Here is a 17,646-nt window from a genome sequence, read left to right as displayed (position 1 = left end):
TTTCACAACAGATTTCATATTTTTACTCTCACTCATAATTATATACAGTTATCCATCACGAAGAATGAAAAGTCTGTGACAGAGTCAGAACTGAAAACAATTAGCATTGTGTCCTTTTTCATCACTTGTATTCCAACCTGCATTTAGCCCTTCCTCATCCCCTAGTCCTTCTTGTTCACTTTTCTACATGTGATACTGTACCATATTTCACACTTAAATGTTATTCCAACAATTTGAAATATAAATCGTCAAAATCTATGTTGCATTGGTTGATTTTGGCCTTGTGTCCCTTCTCTTACCACTATTGTTATTTAGGCTTGGTGTTTTATCTTCTATTTTCAAAGTTTCTTTTTCACTGCAAATAGAAGCCTAGAACAGTCTTCAGGCCAAAGTAGAGGATCTGTCTAGATTGTAAGCTTCTCACCCAGTCTGATTAAAATAGGATCTGCTTCTCCTTTAACAACTTTACAATTTGCAAAACACAAGAAAATCAACAAGAAGGAAGACCAACTTGTGGATACTTCATTCCTCCCTAGAATAGGGAATAAAATACCCACGGAAGGAGTTCCAGAGACAAAGTTTGGTGCTAAGACAAAAGGATGGACCATCCAGAGACTGCCCCACCTGGGGGTCCATCCCATAATCAACCACCAAACCCAGACACTATTGCACATGTCAGCAAGAGTTTGCTGAAAGGACCCTGATATAGCTGTCTCTTGTGAGGTTATGCGGGGGCCTGGCAAACACAGAAATGGATGCTCACAGTCATCTATAGGATGGAACACAGGGCCCCCAATGGAGGAGCTAGAAAAAAGTGCCCAAGGAGCTGAAGGGGTCTGCAACCCTATATAGGTGGAACAACATTATGAACTAACCAGTACCCCCAGAGCTTGTGTCTCTAGCTGCATATGTAGCAGAAGATGGCCTAGTCGGCCATCATTGGGAAGAGAGGCACCTTGGTCTTACAAACTTTATATGCCACAGTACAGGGGAACGCCAGGGCCAGGAAATGGGAGTGAGTGGGTAAAGGAGCAGTGCGGGGGAGGGTATAGGGGACTTTTGGGATAGCATTTGAAATGTAAATGAAGAAAATATCTAATAAAAATTTAAAAAAAAAAACAACTTTACTTAAGCATTATTATCTTAAAATAAGTCCTGAATTAGGGATCTAGGGTTATAGCTCAGTGGTAAAGAATGTGTTTAGTGTCTATAAGGCCCTGGGTTCCCTCTCAAGTACTAAAATAAAGTAAAATTTAAAAGATGAAATGTATTTGAAGGCATTTAGTAATTAAATCATACTAAAAATAAATTAAAGCTCAGTATGTTTATTTTTGTAAATACTCTAGTGTTATCAACTATGACAGTCATGACTCTGCAGAAATTACTTGAACAGGCCAGCGGCTTAGTGGCTTATACCCAAGTCTGTCTCACTGACTTCAGATGCTTGCTGGCTCATTCATAAAGCTTTTGCATTTTGATGGGCCATTTAGAAAGAATGGCTTTAAGGAAATTTCTCCTCAAAGAATCAAAAATAGGAGCCATTTCTTGTGAATGATATCTATAATCCCAGCATTAAGAGACTAAAGCAAAAGCTTTAAAAAAAAAATGCTCAAGGCCAGCCTGGGCTACAGAACAGACCCTTTCTTCATAAAGAAAACACACACACACACAATGTCACAATGTCAAAATAAAACACATCATTAAAGAATCATAGATAAGTTTTAACTTCTCATATAGCCAGTAAGAAAAAACAAAAGGCCACCTTTGTTGAGTTCTCCTGAAATCAGCTGATGATTCTGGTGATTCTTAGTGTCCATGGTCCCAAAAATCTGTGGTATATCCCTGGCTCTCCTTCATCTGCCCAAATGATGGTTGTAGGAACTCCATATCCATTGTCCCCTGGTGTCAGAATTCTGAAATAAACATTTTGAACTATAAAATAAAACTCTTTGCTCCCTTATCACTTTTTAGTACCATACACTGCTCTTCTTAGCAAAAAAATAAACTAAACTAAATAACTGGAAATAAGTAAAACCTTAACCAAATACTAGTGTGAAGTTGTAGAAAAAAATGGAAATGTAATGACAAGCAAAGCATTGTTACTGAAAGGGTTTGGGGAAAAAGCCTCTTTCACTTTGCTGGCCCAGTTAGGAAGCGTGGCCTCTGGGAGAAAGCCGTACAGCTGCACACAATATAAAGTCAGGTTAACAACATATTTGGTGCGTTTATAACTTCCCTGGGGCATTCTAACATTAAAAATAGTGATTGTTAACCCAGTCCATCTGAACTTATATGTGAGCTTACTTTGTAAGAAATGAGGGGTAACATTTCAGTTCTTTTCTCTAGATTTTATTTTATTTAGAGATGTTATATTTTCTTTTCTTTTTCCCTATTTTTATATTCTGAATTTTGGAAGTTGTATGGTAATTGGATATAAGACTACCAATGCTCAGCTCCATAACTTTACTATTATACAGCATGACATAGATCATCATAAATATAGTAGGTCTTTTGTTCTTCTAAAGGATGACGATGATCTTTATAAACTGCTCCCAGGTTGTAAGCAGGAGTGGATGGTTGGTATGGAAGTGTTTCACCTCAGGCTTGGTTTGAGAACCCCTCAGGATGAGCATTAAGACCCAAGTGTATTTGGTTGAAGTCACAGAAATATAGTTCTAACAGCAGTGGCAGCTACTAAACTGTCAAACTGGTTGCAACTGTATTTATGGCTTTAATTAATAAAGACAAGGAGGCAGAACATGGGACATGGCTGAGTTTTGCTATAAAATGTAATTAATAACAGAAATATGTCTTATCCATTGTAATACAATAAAAATGAAAAAGGGCAGAGATATCCATTCTTGAGGTGTCGATAATTTCAGTTCTTGTTCAAAGCTTTCAAATCCATTCAACGGAATACATTTTTAACCTCAAGATGCATCCTCATAGAAAAAAACTTAGGAGACCTTTGAAAATTAGCTCAAACTGTGACCTTAAAATCAGCCAGCCATTAGGCAAAGTTATAATTTCCAAGATCCAAAGATCTGAGGTTGCTAGAACAGGCATCTACCATCAGCCCAGGCCTCCGTAAGCAAAACAGAGTCTATTCTCTTATATCCCTGTTCTGGAAAATACTGCCTGAACAATTCTGTGCTTCCCTTATGATGACCTGACCTAAACTCAGCTTAGAGACCATCTCATTTTCAAAATGCAAAAATAGAAGACCTAGTAGGTTGAGGTTGCACTCAGGTAAGATTAGGCAAATGTTCCCTTTGTGTTGTATCTAACAACCGGTTCCCATCAAACTTTCTAAGGCAGTAATGGAGTCAGAATTTCTAGGACGTCCCAGGGCATATCAGCCAAGGGCCAAGCATCTAGTCTGTCTACACGCAGGTTGTATATGCATAGGCTGCAGCACTGGCTTAAGTGAATTATAAAGGTTTTCATTCAACAGCTGGATTCACCAACATCAGTGGGTAAAACACTTAAGACACTTTAAACACATGTTCAGCATCATCATGTCACCTACTACATCTGGTTCATGATAATACTAGCTGTGAAATATAAAACTAACAGTCTTCCAATTACAGAGACATTGGGATATTCGAGAAACTAGATATACAGACATACAATGTAGGTATTAATAGGTGTTTATTAATGCAGTACCCCATATCTCAAATCCATGCACACATGTGTTTACTTGGATGTGTTATATTATAGTAGTCTACAAGGATGAAAAAAAAGGAAGATAAATGATACTGTGCATAAAATCTATTTAAAGTCTGAATTTTAAATCAATTTTCAAATGCTCCTATTTCTGGAAGACTAAATTTAATGTGTTCTTGTTTACATATCCATTTTCTAGTCATTCCCCTCTTAGTTAGACTATATTTTGTTCAACAAAAGTAATGTTTTTATTCCATTTAAATCTTTGACTCTGTAGATGACAAATGTGTTAACCCTTCCTGGTATAGGAAGTCAGCTTTCTGTGAACCCTGAGCTTCGAAGTCACTAGAATAGCATGCATCCTGTTTACTACAGATGAGCAAACCTTGCTAGCTTCCAGCTTCTTACTCTACACCTTTTCTTTACCATGGAGGTCTTTCTTTCCTGTAACTGTCCTTGTAACTGAGACTTGCTCCTTGATTCATGGTTTGAACACTATTGGCTCTTACATCCAGGAACAAAATGGGGACTTTGCTTTAGCATTTTCACCTGTGCATGTCCTGTGCCTTTTCTATGGTAGATTATTAAGGTGCATAGAGCCACCCAAGATCTTGCCTGGCACAAAGTAGAGCAGCACCTGATTGCTGGAACAGACGTAAAACATGGAATTTCCCACGAGCCTGGCATACATGAACCAAAGGAACTGAAGGTGTTTAAAAGGCAAATGGGTGTCCTCTGTGAATGAGACTTCAACCTTTCCTAACACCTCAACGCTCTGGCCTCTCAACTCTTCCCCCCTTTTCTCTAAGAAAAACAAAAATTAACAACCGCATACAGCCATTATTGCTCATCTTTTCTTTCCTTTTTCAGTCATCTCTGTGCTTTAAAAGAAATCACCCTTGGTAAGAAATTATAGCAATAGAAATATTCAGAAATAACCTAACATGAGGCTTCCAAGTCTCCTCTATGTAAACTTAAACAGAAAGGGAAACAAAATGAAGACGCATTCCCAGACTGCAGGTGGCGGCAATTTGAGTGTGGATTATAGCACCTACTTCAGCACCACACAGCCCATCTGCAGTGACTGCAAATGTCTCTAGATAAGGTGTCCCTCTGGAGAAAGACTCTCCTAGTTGAGAACTACAGCTGAGAAAGGATGAACATGGAGAGATTAAAGCTGAAAGAGAACACATTTTTGTCACTAGTTTGTTGTATTGGGTGTTCATAGCCACAAAATCAGGAAATTTAAGTCTGAAATTCTGATTTGGTGAATGGTAGTTTGCCCTTGATTCATGTAAAATAATGCCACTAATATAGTCTCAATTTGGTGGGTGCATACACACACATATACTACACGCGTACACACACACATACACACACACACACACACAATCATTCTTTTAACTTTGAAATGACTTACATCATAAATAAGACTTTTAAGAAGAACACGTTTTCTAGTTTTACACACTGAAATAATTTCTGCCACCAAATTTTCCTGGGTGTGAAGTTTTACAACTGAGATATTAATCCTTGAAAGGAGGTTTTTTTATAATGGAAATGCTGACACAACCTTAGCGGCCCTACTCCAAATGGCATCATTATATTATTCCTCTCCTGACCGTGTCCATGCTCGAAGAACAGAGGGGGCATTGTCTGCCTCTGAATAGTGCTAAAGGACTGAGGTGGTGAAAAATTCTGGCACTGATATCAGAGTAGGGGAAATAACTTTAAAAAAAAAATACACCTTACATGCATGACTCATTCATTCAACTCCAGGGATTTTTCTAAAAGGAATAAGTAGGTTTGATCCACATGGGACTTGTTTTACCACCTATGCGTAAATCACGCTGATAATGATGCCATTTAGGTACATGCTTCAATTAACCAAATTTGAACTGCTTTAACCCTATTGGCAGTTATGAGCACTCTGTTTAGTAAACTAATCACTACTTTCTCCAGTCTTTGAAATTTGGGTAGGTTCCATATCTCTAAACGGGTAATCTGGAAAGGTTGAAATCATGCTTTCTGTCTGTTCCAAATGAAAGTGCATGAAACACACACACACACAAACCACATAATCTTGGGCCAAACTTTTACAAAAAGACCCAGTTCTTTGTGCTTGGCATCTCAGGTACTTCAAGTTTCCTAGTCACACTTCATAGGAGGAATGAAAGTGAAAGGGATTTTCACGAGGCACCTACATTTCTCCTAACTTTCAATGAAACCAAAATTCTCTAAGTGATAACCAGACTTTCCTACTGTTTCAGTTGCTCACTGCCCTTCTACCATTCCTAGCAACAAGGAAACAACAACTAACAGGGTAGCTAGTTACAAATTTGAGCGAAAGTAATGAAGAAAATAAAGTACTAAATTATCAAAGCCAGACCAATGCGGAAGGCGATTTAGGAATCTAAGTGGTAATGTGGTAGAATGGTGTAGAGCCCAGTGGTTGGTCCCTGGGAGGGAAGAAGGATGGAGGTAGAAGTGGGAAGGAGAGCAGGACAGAGGGAGGCTGCCTGGCTATATCTCTTTTAAAAATGTATTCTTTAATAATTTTGTGTGTGTGGCTGTTTCATCTGCTTTAAGTCTATGCAGGACAGGTGTGCAGTGCCAACAGAGGCTGTGAGAGGATGTTGGATTTCTTGGAACTGGACTTACGGGTAGTTATAAGCTGCTGTGGGTGCTGGCAATCCAATCTGGGTTCTCTAGAAGAGCAACTGGTGCTCATAACTCCTAAGCCATCTCTCCAATCCTGAAAACTATACCTTTTAGTAAAAGGAAAAGGTTGTAGAAAATTAGTGAAATCATTCTTTTACATTGGTTTGCTGTCTGGCATAGGCCAGAAAGTGTTTCGCTGTGTAGGATGAAAAGAAGGCCAAAGTTTCCTGTGCATCCTGGCCCTGAGGGATATAGCCCAGTTGGTGGAGGACCTGCTCAGCGTGTACAAGGGTTTAACCCCATGCTTCCTCATCTTAACTGACTATACCGACCTGTAATCCCCAGATCAGAAGCTCAAGTCATGTTCCACTGAGGCTAGTGTGATCCTCTTGAGATGCTGCTTTTAAAACAAAACAAAGTAAATAAACAAAACAAATAACCCCCCCCCCCAATTCTTGAGTTTGCTCCTTATCAAGAAAGCCTCTTATTGTTGTAAAAAAAAAAAAAAAGCATTCTGAGAATCTTGACTGAAAGGAAACACTGGGAGGTTTGTATTTGTTCCTAAGTTCTCCGATGCATACTATATACTTGCATCGACTTTATTCAAATGACATTTTGTAAGCTCTTGAAGCTTTAGCTTCCAGAGAAGTACTGGATAAGAAATATAGACATGTGACTTTGAGTTCAACCTCCTCTAGAGCTGTGGTATCAATAATTATAAGGGAAAGATGCAGATAGCCCAGAGCAAAGTAAAAAGGTGCTAGCCAAGAAGACATATCCCTCACCCCCGTCTCTGGTGTCCTTGAGATGAACTGTTGATTTAGGATCTGTTACTTGCAGTGCTGCCTTGGCTTAGAAACTGCCCAGGCTGGAGGACTTGTATGGCTGGAGGTGTGGGGTCTGTTCAGTAGCCTGTTGTTTGCTCATTTGAAAGCACGACTCTTCCCAAATAAGAAGGTATTATGGACATAAAAGCATGCCATGTTCTATGACCTGCTTCCTAGTTATGAGATTTCTTCTTCTTTTCTTTTCTTTTCTTTTGGGGGCAGTGAGAGGTGGGGAGCTGGTTCAGCAATCCTACAGGTCAGCCGAGGCCGTCATGCACAGTAAGCAAACACTCTGCCCTTGCGTTACTCCCCTGGGCCAACATTACTCACCTTTTCAGTTTTTTAAAACAAGAAGAAGAAAAAAAAAGCAAAACCAGAAATACTATTTCATGTTGAAATGATATCAGCAAAATCTAAAACCTTCTTTTTGTTGCAATAGAAGACCTGTTTTCTTGTGTTCACAGCCGTCCACATTGTGAGTGAGAGGTTGGAAGACGGCCTTAACTACAGTTAATCACTCAGCCTTCTTCTTACTGTTTAGAATGGACATTCGAGTTTTCAAAATATCTTAACAAAATGTCTTTCCTATGTTCCGTTTCTTTCCTTATTTATATTTTTTATGTTTTTCTGACGTGTGAGAAAGGGTGATTGATGGGACATCCCTGTCCACAACTCTTCCAGTAAATCTCACAAAGTCCTTAACCTTGTGCAGCCTGCTGGATAGAGCATTTGCTGTTGTTTATAGTCTGTTATCCCTGGGATTGGCTTTCCATGTAATAAAGTACTAAAAATCTCGTCAAGTAGGATCAACTTGGGTGTTCTGTGGTTTGCATGGTGGTGGTTCTGCCTAATTCCCACAGCAGAGAGGGGAGTGCGAGGGAGCATCGCATCACCGAGCACAAAAGTCAGCGGGTTGCCAGCCTAGCCAGCCCGCCCTGCCTGCGCACAGGTTTGGGGAACAGCAATATTTCTCAAAGGGAGGGCAGTGACACCAGAAGGGTTGGTCTTAGGAAGCAGTTGCAGGTCTGGATCCAATAATGTATCATTGACTGTGTCTGGAATAGATCGCTGGATAAATTGAGTGAACTCTTACCCTGCTGGGAGCTTTCTGCTGTGTGCTCTGTGCTTATTAGCCTCCTAGCCCTCGTTTGACCTTGTTCACTTTTTGAATTAATGCATCTCCAATTCCCTAATCTAGCCTTAAAAAAAAAAAAACTCATGTTTCTTTGTTTCCACCCAATTTGAGGAAATAGCTGAGGAGTTTTCAACTCTTTACCCAGAGGCAAAATTAACAGGTGCATTCAGGGTTATTGTAAAACTCATCAAATGCCCCGAGGGCCTGGCCCATTTCCAGTTCTGATAAACAGGCCAGCATTGTAAATTAATTGAAAACTTGGAAAGATAAAAGGCAGTATTTGGTGGCTAAGATAAAGTTTTACCATGTACCCACAGAGCTTCACTGCCACAGGTATTTTGACACTTATGTCCATGGTAATGAGTTTGTAATGAACACAACTAGGTAATAGACACTGTCTGGGAACATACTTATATCCAATAGCAGCTTGGCACAGGAAGAACTACAAGAAGGGGACCAGCACAGAGAGGAAGAGGATGGGTCTGACATTCCAAACAGGAACACAGAGGGTCACATGTGGGGAAACAAACGGTGTCTTATATGCAGGCAAAAAATCTTTGGGCACAAAAGCTCTTTAATGCTTAACTTCCTTCTTATGAAAAATGAACTCACATTTTGCAAAGAACACCTACTTTTCTGAGCAATTCTAGCTCTGTGAAAAGGTTTTGAAAAGATCTTTGTTAGCCAGAGAGAAGAGATTGCAAAACCTTGTTATAATAATCTCAAGGTGTGGTTTATATAATATAGCAAACAACTTCCATCCCATCTATTGTCTAATCCTCTATCATAGGGGTAATTCTTGTAGTATAGTCTATAGAATGAGCAGAAAAGATTAGGAAAATCAAGTTCAATGGAAAATAACAACAATATTTCTAGGGTTTATGCTTTCAATGGCTGTTTTTTCTATTTAACTTGAGACATTTACTGAAGATTCAGAAACGGGTTGCAAATAAGGAGACTTCATGTAATTCTGTCAACAAATTTCTGAGTCTAGAGAATAGAAGAAATAATAATATTGTTTCATTCTTTATCCTGTCTTACCTCCTAAATGAAAGGTTGACATGGACATGAAATCTTTAAGTTGCTCTTTCATATGTTGTCTGCACAGTGACACACATAGCTTGGAGACACACAGAGGTTGTGACTATAAAACCATATAGCCTATATACTTACATGAGTCGTATTCCTTTATGAGCAGCAGGGTTTGGAGTAGAGGATTTATTTTCTGAAATTCACCATTTTTTTCATTTGTTTACTAAGTATTAAGAATCAAACAGAAGACCTTCAGTGTACCTGATAGCAAATGCTCACTGAGTATTTGTTAACAATTCGATAAAAAGGTAAGCATCTCATATGAATAAAGAGCTATGCTTTACCCTAACATAAAAAATCCAGGCCAAGCACATGGCTGGATGCACAGGAAAGCAAGAGAACTAGAACACTTTCTTTTTGTTTGTTTTTTGGTTTGGTTTGTTTTGGTTTTTTTTTTTTTCGAGACAGGGTTTCTCTGTGTAGTCCTGGCTGTCCTGGAACTCACTTTGTAGACCAGGCTGGCCTCGAACTCAGAAATCCACCTGCCTCTGCCTCCCAAGTGCTGGGATCAAAGGCATGTGCCACCACCACCCGGCACTAGAGCATTTTCTTAACCTGCATAAATAAATGACCAAAAGTGGAGAGTAGTCAGTGTCAGGAGCAGCATATAGGTTATTAAAGTCAGAATAACATGATTCCCAATTTAGAACTGATGGAAAGAGGCAGAGAGAGCAGGAGGGCTGTAAACAGTGCAAGATGGAACTCACCTTCAAGCCTCATGCCCTTCCTGGGAACAGTCAGTATGAAAGATGAAATGAGAAGAGATACTGGTGCTCGATTCAGAGAACTGCAGCAGTGGTAAGAAGTCCACATGTCACTCCGCAGGCATCAAGGGGCCATGAAGATTCGACACTGACATGACTTGCAGTATACTTAAGAATATTAAACCAACAGCAGTGCCAGGCCTGCTCCCTCACCCCCACACCCTTCCAGCTCTCAGCCTAAGGACTCATTTCAGTCCCAGCACAAGGTGTGGTGGTGCCTTCTCTGCCTATTGTTATTTGTTTATGTCTCTTCCATAAGTCTTGTCTCAGTTTCCTTCTTCTAAGGGATTGACCTTCTCATACAACTGTGTACTTTTGAAACAGGGTCCACATCTGTCTAAACAGCAAGCAGCACAAACTAGAAACTCAGCCTGAGTTGGTAGAGATGTTGCATAAAATATATCAAGTAATAATTAGTGCAGGGCAAAGGGATGCATTGACAGTGGCTCTAGGATTGGAAGCTATACTTACAAGAGGCAGGTGGTACATTTGGAATATTCTTGTCCAAGAAATACATGGGTTAACATATGTTCAAAATAAAAGAGGTCATATTCTATACTGGATATGCTAAAGTTGACGTGTTGATTGGGATTATGTGGAGAGAGATAATAAGGGTGGAAAATGTGGGAAAGGATTTAGAATGTGAGAGTTACCTAAAGTAATGTTTAAAACCACAGGCTAGGCGCTGGAGAAATGCCTCAGTGGTTAAGGACATGTGCTCTTACAGAAGGTCACAGTATCTGCACCAGGTGGCTAGCAGCAGCCTGCAAGTCTAGTTCTAGAAGGATTCAATACCTCTGACCTCCATGGATACCTGTACTCATGTACACATATACAAAATTAAAATAATAAGAAATTTAAACTTTTAAAACCTACACACACACACACAGCTCTATGGACTTCTGCTGTCTTAATCTATTGAATGTTTCAAACAGTTGAGATTTCACCACAGCCCTGTCCCATTTTTTGCCATTTTCTAAATGCCTCAAAAACCATTTTACCCTCTCTCCAATGAATGCATACTGATGCTCTAATGTGTATTCCCAATGTATCAGAAAGAATGTATCTGCTTTTCTTCTGTATCTGTTGTTAGCGAGAGTCCTTTTCACTTGCATTGTTTTGCTGCTGTCTGCTCTTTTGCTTTGATAGAGTCCAGTCTGATGAACTTTGATATACCTTGGAAGATAGTTGTGAACGTCCCAAATGCTTGAAACTGTATACAGTCATACTGTGTGATGGGGTGCTCTTGGTTCTACGCACACCTCCAGCTTCTCTCTCCATCCAGAACATCTTCTCCTGCTTGGCCTAGCCAAGTCCTCCATCCTTGTTACAAGTTGCATGGTTTTTAACTATAAGTCTTTTTTTGTTTGCGTTTATTTTTGTCTCAAGACAGGTTTTCATGCGTAATCCTGGCTGTCTTGGAACTCACTTTGGAGACCAGACTGTCCTCAAACTCAGAGATCCACTGACCTCTGCCTCCTGAGTGAAGGGATTAAAGTTGTGTGCTGCCATGCCCAGCACACGGTTCATTTTTTATTCACCAGGGAGATAAAAGTTTGCAGTGGTGCATTTTAGAGTATGTAGGGAACCTCTGCTTCCTAAACTATTCCCCTATTACTTTTAACTTAGCTTGCCCCTCTTTTCTCTACAAAGAGAAATGTTCAAAATTTTACAATAAGTTATGTCTGTTGGTATAGTTTTCTTTCTTTGGCTTGGATTTGAGAATTATGTGACATAAATCATAGTGTTTGGAATATACTCTGATTGTCCATCTTCTGTTATCAAGGAAAACATGGGCAATGGCTTTCCCACTGGATTTATAGTTCTTGCTGCCATGAATATCTATACACTCATACTGAAGATAAAGCTTACTCAGAGTAAGAAACAAGGCTACTTAAGATAATTGAAGACTGTGTCTAACAAGCTGACACCACAGCTCCCTGCAGATTATGTACACATGACATTCTCACTTCTTCTCCCTTTTCTGAAAGAATCAGAAATGCTGGTATGAAACAACAGATTCTTAGCCAGGTTGACTTTAGCCAGCAAACCATTTGCATTGGAGAGAGTCCCTGTATAGCCTAGTCTGTGGTACTCTAGCTTTCCCTCTCGGATTCATTCATTCTATCCTAGAAGTCCACATACCCATGGCTGGGTTGACAACTGTCTCTGTTGACCTACTGGAAGCTAGCATCTCCTGCAACTTTGAGGATCCCCTTGAGCATGGGATCCTTATGACATCTCTTCCACTAGTGAGGCAGACCTCAGCCATACAAGATGATTAGCTCTTTTGTTAAACCCATGCAGTGTGAGCCTCTGTAGCTCACTGCAGCCTTAGAAGAGCAAGGCTTAGGTTCCCCTTAGAAGTTAGGGTATATTTAGCTTCTTTCAGGTATAAGAACATATTAAGGCGAGAACTTTGACCTTAATTGTGTATGTGTGTGTGTGTGTCACATATACATATGTATATGTATATACACATATCTATGAATATATACATATATATCCTCATATGACACCTGGAATTGGACTTGTCTTCCTACTGGCTGATCTAGAGCTATGCAGTACCCATGGTGTACTCTACTATTTGCATGTTGTCCTTGTTGTGACCACAGGCCAGCTGGCAGGAACAGTGAGAATCATGCTCTTCCTCTAAAGAGCAGGAGGATCTGGCCTAGCTTTCCCCCCAGTCCCTACAAACCTGTTCTTCGATCTCTCTGGCTAGAGATGGGTCACTTACTACTTAGAGGAATGGGATTGTCCCCATGTTCCTAGACTGGAGCTGTGAGCAGTCCCTGAGAGGCCTTAGGGTAAGAATGAACACTCAGCCTGTGTTTTCTCTAGGAATATACTCAGGCCACCTTAACATTGACTACAAAAGACTTCTGAGAAGAAGTTTGCATGTCACCTTTTCAAAAATTGGAGCAGGAAAGGAAGCAACCTTAAACCTATTGTACAGAAAGTTCCAAAGTTTAAAGTAGAAAGATCTTTAGAAAAGTAAGTATGTGCTGTAGAGAATGGTTAGAATGGCAGATAAGCCTGAGAAAAGGGCCTGTGTGTGTCACACCCAAGTGTGAACACCACTCTTGGGAGTATTCAGACCAGATAGGAGGAAGTTCCTGAATTAGCACAATGGAAAATGGAGGAAGTGGCATTTCCAGCAATCTTGTTAGGTAGCTGCAGGACTTCCTGGGCAGTGGGATAAGAGCTAGGGTGGAGAAGAGGCAAATGATAGCTTACAATCATTCCCTAGTCCTCAGGCCAATGAAAGCACCTGAGTCAGGTTTTATCTCATGTTTCCCTCCCTTTTTCTCTATACCTTATGCAGGTACATACTTCTGTACCTGCGTGGTTATGGAGAAAATCCTATGGTAATGGCATTTCAGAGAAAGCAGAGACATGAGCAAAATATTAAACTTTAATTTATTTTCTTATAGCTTTACCCTTCCATGTTCATGGAAATGTGTTTAATGACCAATAGAATTCGTTTGGAGATGTAAAAAGCAGCTCATTAAAAAAAAAAAAAAAACAAAAAAAACATGATCTGGCGATTTTTAGTTAACACTAATATTACTTGTAATCACTGTAACTGATTTTTAAGTAAAAATCTGTCTTTTCAGAAACCTCAGCATTTGGTTATCAGCTACTCTTAGTTTTGGGGCCCCCCACTAAGTTTTGTTTTCAATTTGAATTTTAAAGAAAGCATACTGTTTTCCAGTATTGTGCTTCTTAAAATGACTGAAATATACTTAGCCTCCTGCCAGCATGAAGTTCACCTTTGAACTAAGGCCAGGCAAGGAATGCCTTGACATATTTCAGGATGTTCTGAAAGCAGGGGATTATAGGAGAACGAATCCCATTTCTTTTTAGCATTTTGAACACATTAGCACTTCCCAGAGACAAATGCTGTGACTTGCAGCCTTGTCTTTTTACTACATAGGGTTTTTTCCCATCACTAAGGCCTTACTTACTCACTAACACGTGACAAAGGATCCCAGAGAGTTTTAAATGTATCATTGTTGAGTTTCTGATATCTAAATCTTGTGCTCTGTTTTCCAGTATTTCTTGGAGAAACATGAAAGAAATTTGATTCACAAATTTTACCCATGCTAGTTTGTTGAACTATCCATTCAGTGTGTTATGATGGTATAGTAGTCCACCACACCAAAGAATACCTGGCAGCCACATCCAGTCTCAGTGTTTTTATTGCTATGATGAAACACCACGACCAAAAGCAACTTGGAAAGGAGTTTATTGCAACTCTCAGAGCACACTCTATCACAGAGAGAAGTCAGGGCAGGAATTCATAGCAGGAATCTGGAGGCAGGAACTAAAGCAAAAGCCATAGAGGAATGATGATTACTGGCTTGTGCTTATAGCTCAGGCTGCTCTCCATACATCCTGAACCACCTGCAGGGGTGGCACAAGCCAAAAGGGGCTGGGCTGTCCCTTGTCAATCACCAATTTAGAAAACACAGGGGCTTGCCAAAGGCCTGCCTTGTGGTAGCATTTTCTCATTTAAGACTCCCTCTTCCCAAATATGTCTAGGTTTATGTCATATTGACAAAAAGCAGTCAGCACATTTAGGAGGCACCAGACAGCTACAGAAATATTTTACCAACCCAAATAACTCACTGAGGTTCCAGTCAGGACCACACACATGGTGCCACTAGTTTACAGGTTTCTGTTTTCTTTTTAAAGTCTAGTTGACTCGCATACAGGTTTAGGCTCCCTTCAGGAAGTGCGCTTCTGGGTCAACTGACCATCAGCACCTAGAACCTTCTTTTGTGTGTTCTTGGTAGAAGTGCCTCTAACCCAGTTGGGTTTTAAAGTAGCAGAAGACTACCATCTGGCTTCAATTTAGATCCAGCTGTGGCCCCTCATTTAGAAGTGCACACATCTCCTCCTTTTCCTTTCCTTGCACCAGGTTGGGGTTGTAGAGGGTTTTCGGGATATAGCTTCTATTTTTCTTACTCTAATTCTCTCACTTTTTTCTACTTACAAAAACCTAATTGACCTTTCTTGTTGGTGTTTTGTCATTTTAAAGCTGTTTTATAGCTCCTGTGCTTCTACTTATTTAAAATGTTAATTTTGAAATTATCTAGAGCAATAGCATTTATAATACAAGTAATGATCTAGGGTGGTTTCCAAGTGTGATGCCTAGCTACACATCATCAAAACAACAGCCAGCATCCATTTACCTTTGAACTGTATATTTCTAATTAGGGCCTTTCCCTTCCCACCTCCCTCTGTTTTAATTAAAAATCATTCTAAAATCCTAGCAGGTAAAACAGACTAATTTATGTATAGATATTTCAGGAGTTTGACAGGAGGCTAGAAATAAACAGTTCCTTCCTGAAAATGTTTTTAATGGGGGCATCCTGATGCATGGGAAAACGCTAGACAATTTAAAAACTATGCCTCTCAAACAAGAAAAAATAATTTCAGTTTTCCAAAAGCATCCTTTCATGCCTAAGTTGAGGTGTGAGGAATCAGAGGTTCCCCACCAGGCTCAGTGGGCCCCCATGGCCCCCAAAGCAGCGAATCTGCTCCACCCCTCCTGTGCTGTAGGCTCCTCAAGTGTCCCTTACAGCTAGCCCTTTCTTTCATGGGTGGCATGTACACAGCCAGCCAGTGCTTTCAGCTTTGCCTCATGGAGCTCCTTGTGGAACAACAGGATTTTATGTCCAGTTCCAGCATTAGTCACTACAGCGCATATGACTTTGAGTTGACCAGAGTGGTCAGAATGATGGATCTGGGATATACTTGAAGGGATAATTGTACACAACCATTTTAAAAGCTGGTAAATATTTAAGGGTCAGGGGTTAAATGTTAAAGCCACTGCACTTGGGCTCAGCTCCATAAAGTATCAAGAATGACTGCTAATTAAATACAGGGTATATTTCACCAAAGGGAAATAAATTTGACAGCTAACAACCAATACTGGATTACCACCTTATAGAGGTTAGGGATCATGCTAGTAATTGTTGGTGGTTCTCGGTGTTTAACCCGGTACTAATCGAAAGGATGATTGCTTACAGTTACAGATTACCAGGCTATACAAAGTTAAGTCTTGTAAGCCAAAAGTAAGTGTTACCAAAAGGCATATATATCCAGTTCCCTGGCTCACTCTTTGTTTAAAAACAAATGCCTTGTGGCTGTTACAGACCAAATCTCAGAAAGAAATGTAATCAAAGGATATATCCACTTAAAAAAAAAAAAAAACTGAAAATGCAGTAATTAATAATATGGAGCCATAGCCAAGTTTGATTTTAAATGAATTAGACTTCCAACCCAGTGCAGCAGCTTGATGTAGCAGAAAAATAGCTTCAAAACGATCTAGGCATCTCTTTCCTAGTCACACTGTGTCATTATGTGTAGGTACTACAGCATTTATGTAGGCTCAGCATTCCTAGAGGCATATGTAATTTGGACGCTACTTTGGATGCCCCACCTCAGGGAAGAAGCTATGATGAGATATACCTTATGAGCACTAAGTAAACAGAGTAATTGTAATATTTTAATAGCTGTGTTTACATGCAGATCTTGAGATTATTGCTGCATTAGGTGATTTATGGGGCTATATTAAATAAATCACACTTGGAATGCTGTTCCAAAGTATGAGTCACTAAAGGCTGTCCTTGCCCCCTTCCTCTTTCCTGAGGACAGAAAGAAAAGGAAAGAATTCCTTACTTCCTCCCCCAGCTTCAATGCAGAAATGATCCTAGGTAAATGAGCATCTCTCTCTGCTGCTTCTGCTACTTTATTTCTTTAAAGAAAACCTGTCAAGCCCTGAATTCACAGAGATAAATTTATGGGGAAGGGGGTGGTTGAACTAATTGCTGCATAATCATTACTTGAGGTATTCCCTAAATCAATTAAGTTGTTAGAAATAATTTCAATAATACTAGTGTTTGAAAGAACTACATGGCAAATAGGATTCCCCTTAATTAAACTTTTAAATTCAGAACTTTATCTTTTAGTTTGTCTGGAGCCAACTACTCTGTTTCAAGTCTGTCTATCTGTGTTCACTTAGCTGCAAAGGGGAATTTTTTTTTTTAATATGTCTGGCTCTAAGTAATTAGTTTGCAAATTTGTAACATGAGCTGTTGGAGGAGCCTTGCTGGAAAGGAGAGCAGAGCCTCCTCCCTTTTCATTTTATTACCTTTTCCTGAGTGTAGAGGCTTCTTACAAGGACTAAACATTCCTGTTAAGTTCAGTGGTGGGAGGTTTGCACATAATACCTGCAGCCTGACACCTGCCCCTAAGCCTTACTCACTCTGCAGGGTTTGTGTGTATCAGTCCCTGCAGAGAACCTGGGCAACTGAGCCTGGGGCTCTCAGGCCTCCTACCTGCTCTTTGTGAGGCCTGAATGTCCTCTGAGCAGTGCACCCAGACTTGCAGGCCCTGTGTAGGGTTGTGGGAAAATGCAAAGCTCCTGTGTGTAGTATTCTGGGCCTCTTCCCACCACTGGGGAAGGAGCTCTGGCCAAGAAGGCTTCACT

General features: G+C 40.0%; 1 protein-coding gene and 1 long non-coding RNA gene across 5 annotated transcripts in view; one reads left to right on the top strand and one right to left on the bottom strand.

Moving 5' to 3' along the window:
* The window catches only part of Gmds (GDP-mannose 4, 6-dehydratase), a 519,180-nt gene that overhangs the window by 296,340 nt on the left and 205,194 nt on the right, over window positions 1-17,646 (top strand). The window lies entirely within an intron of this gene.
* The window catches only part of Gm35672, a 104,704-nt gene that overhangs the window by 70,711 nt on the left and 16,347 nt on the right, over window positions 1-17,646 (bottom strand). For 2 of the 3 annotated variants that reach the window (XR_001780886.2, XR_003950665.1), the window contains exon 2: window positions 1,763-1,913. This is a non-coding gene — a long non-coding RNA (predicted gene, 35672). Of the gene's footprint in view, window positions 1-1,762; window positions 16,823-17,646 lie in introns of those variants that run through there. The other variant, XR_003950664.1, reaches the window with a different exon arrangement.

Source organism: Mus musculus, chromosome 13, assembly GCF_000001635.26.
Source record: "Mus musculus strain C57BL/6J chromosome 13, GRCm38.p6 C57BL/6J".
Lineage (NCBI taxonomy): Eukaryota > Metazoa > Chordata > Mammalia > Rodentia > Muridae > Mus > Mus musculus.
This window is presented reverse-complemented; position numbering and strand designations above follow the sequence as displayed.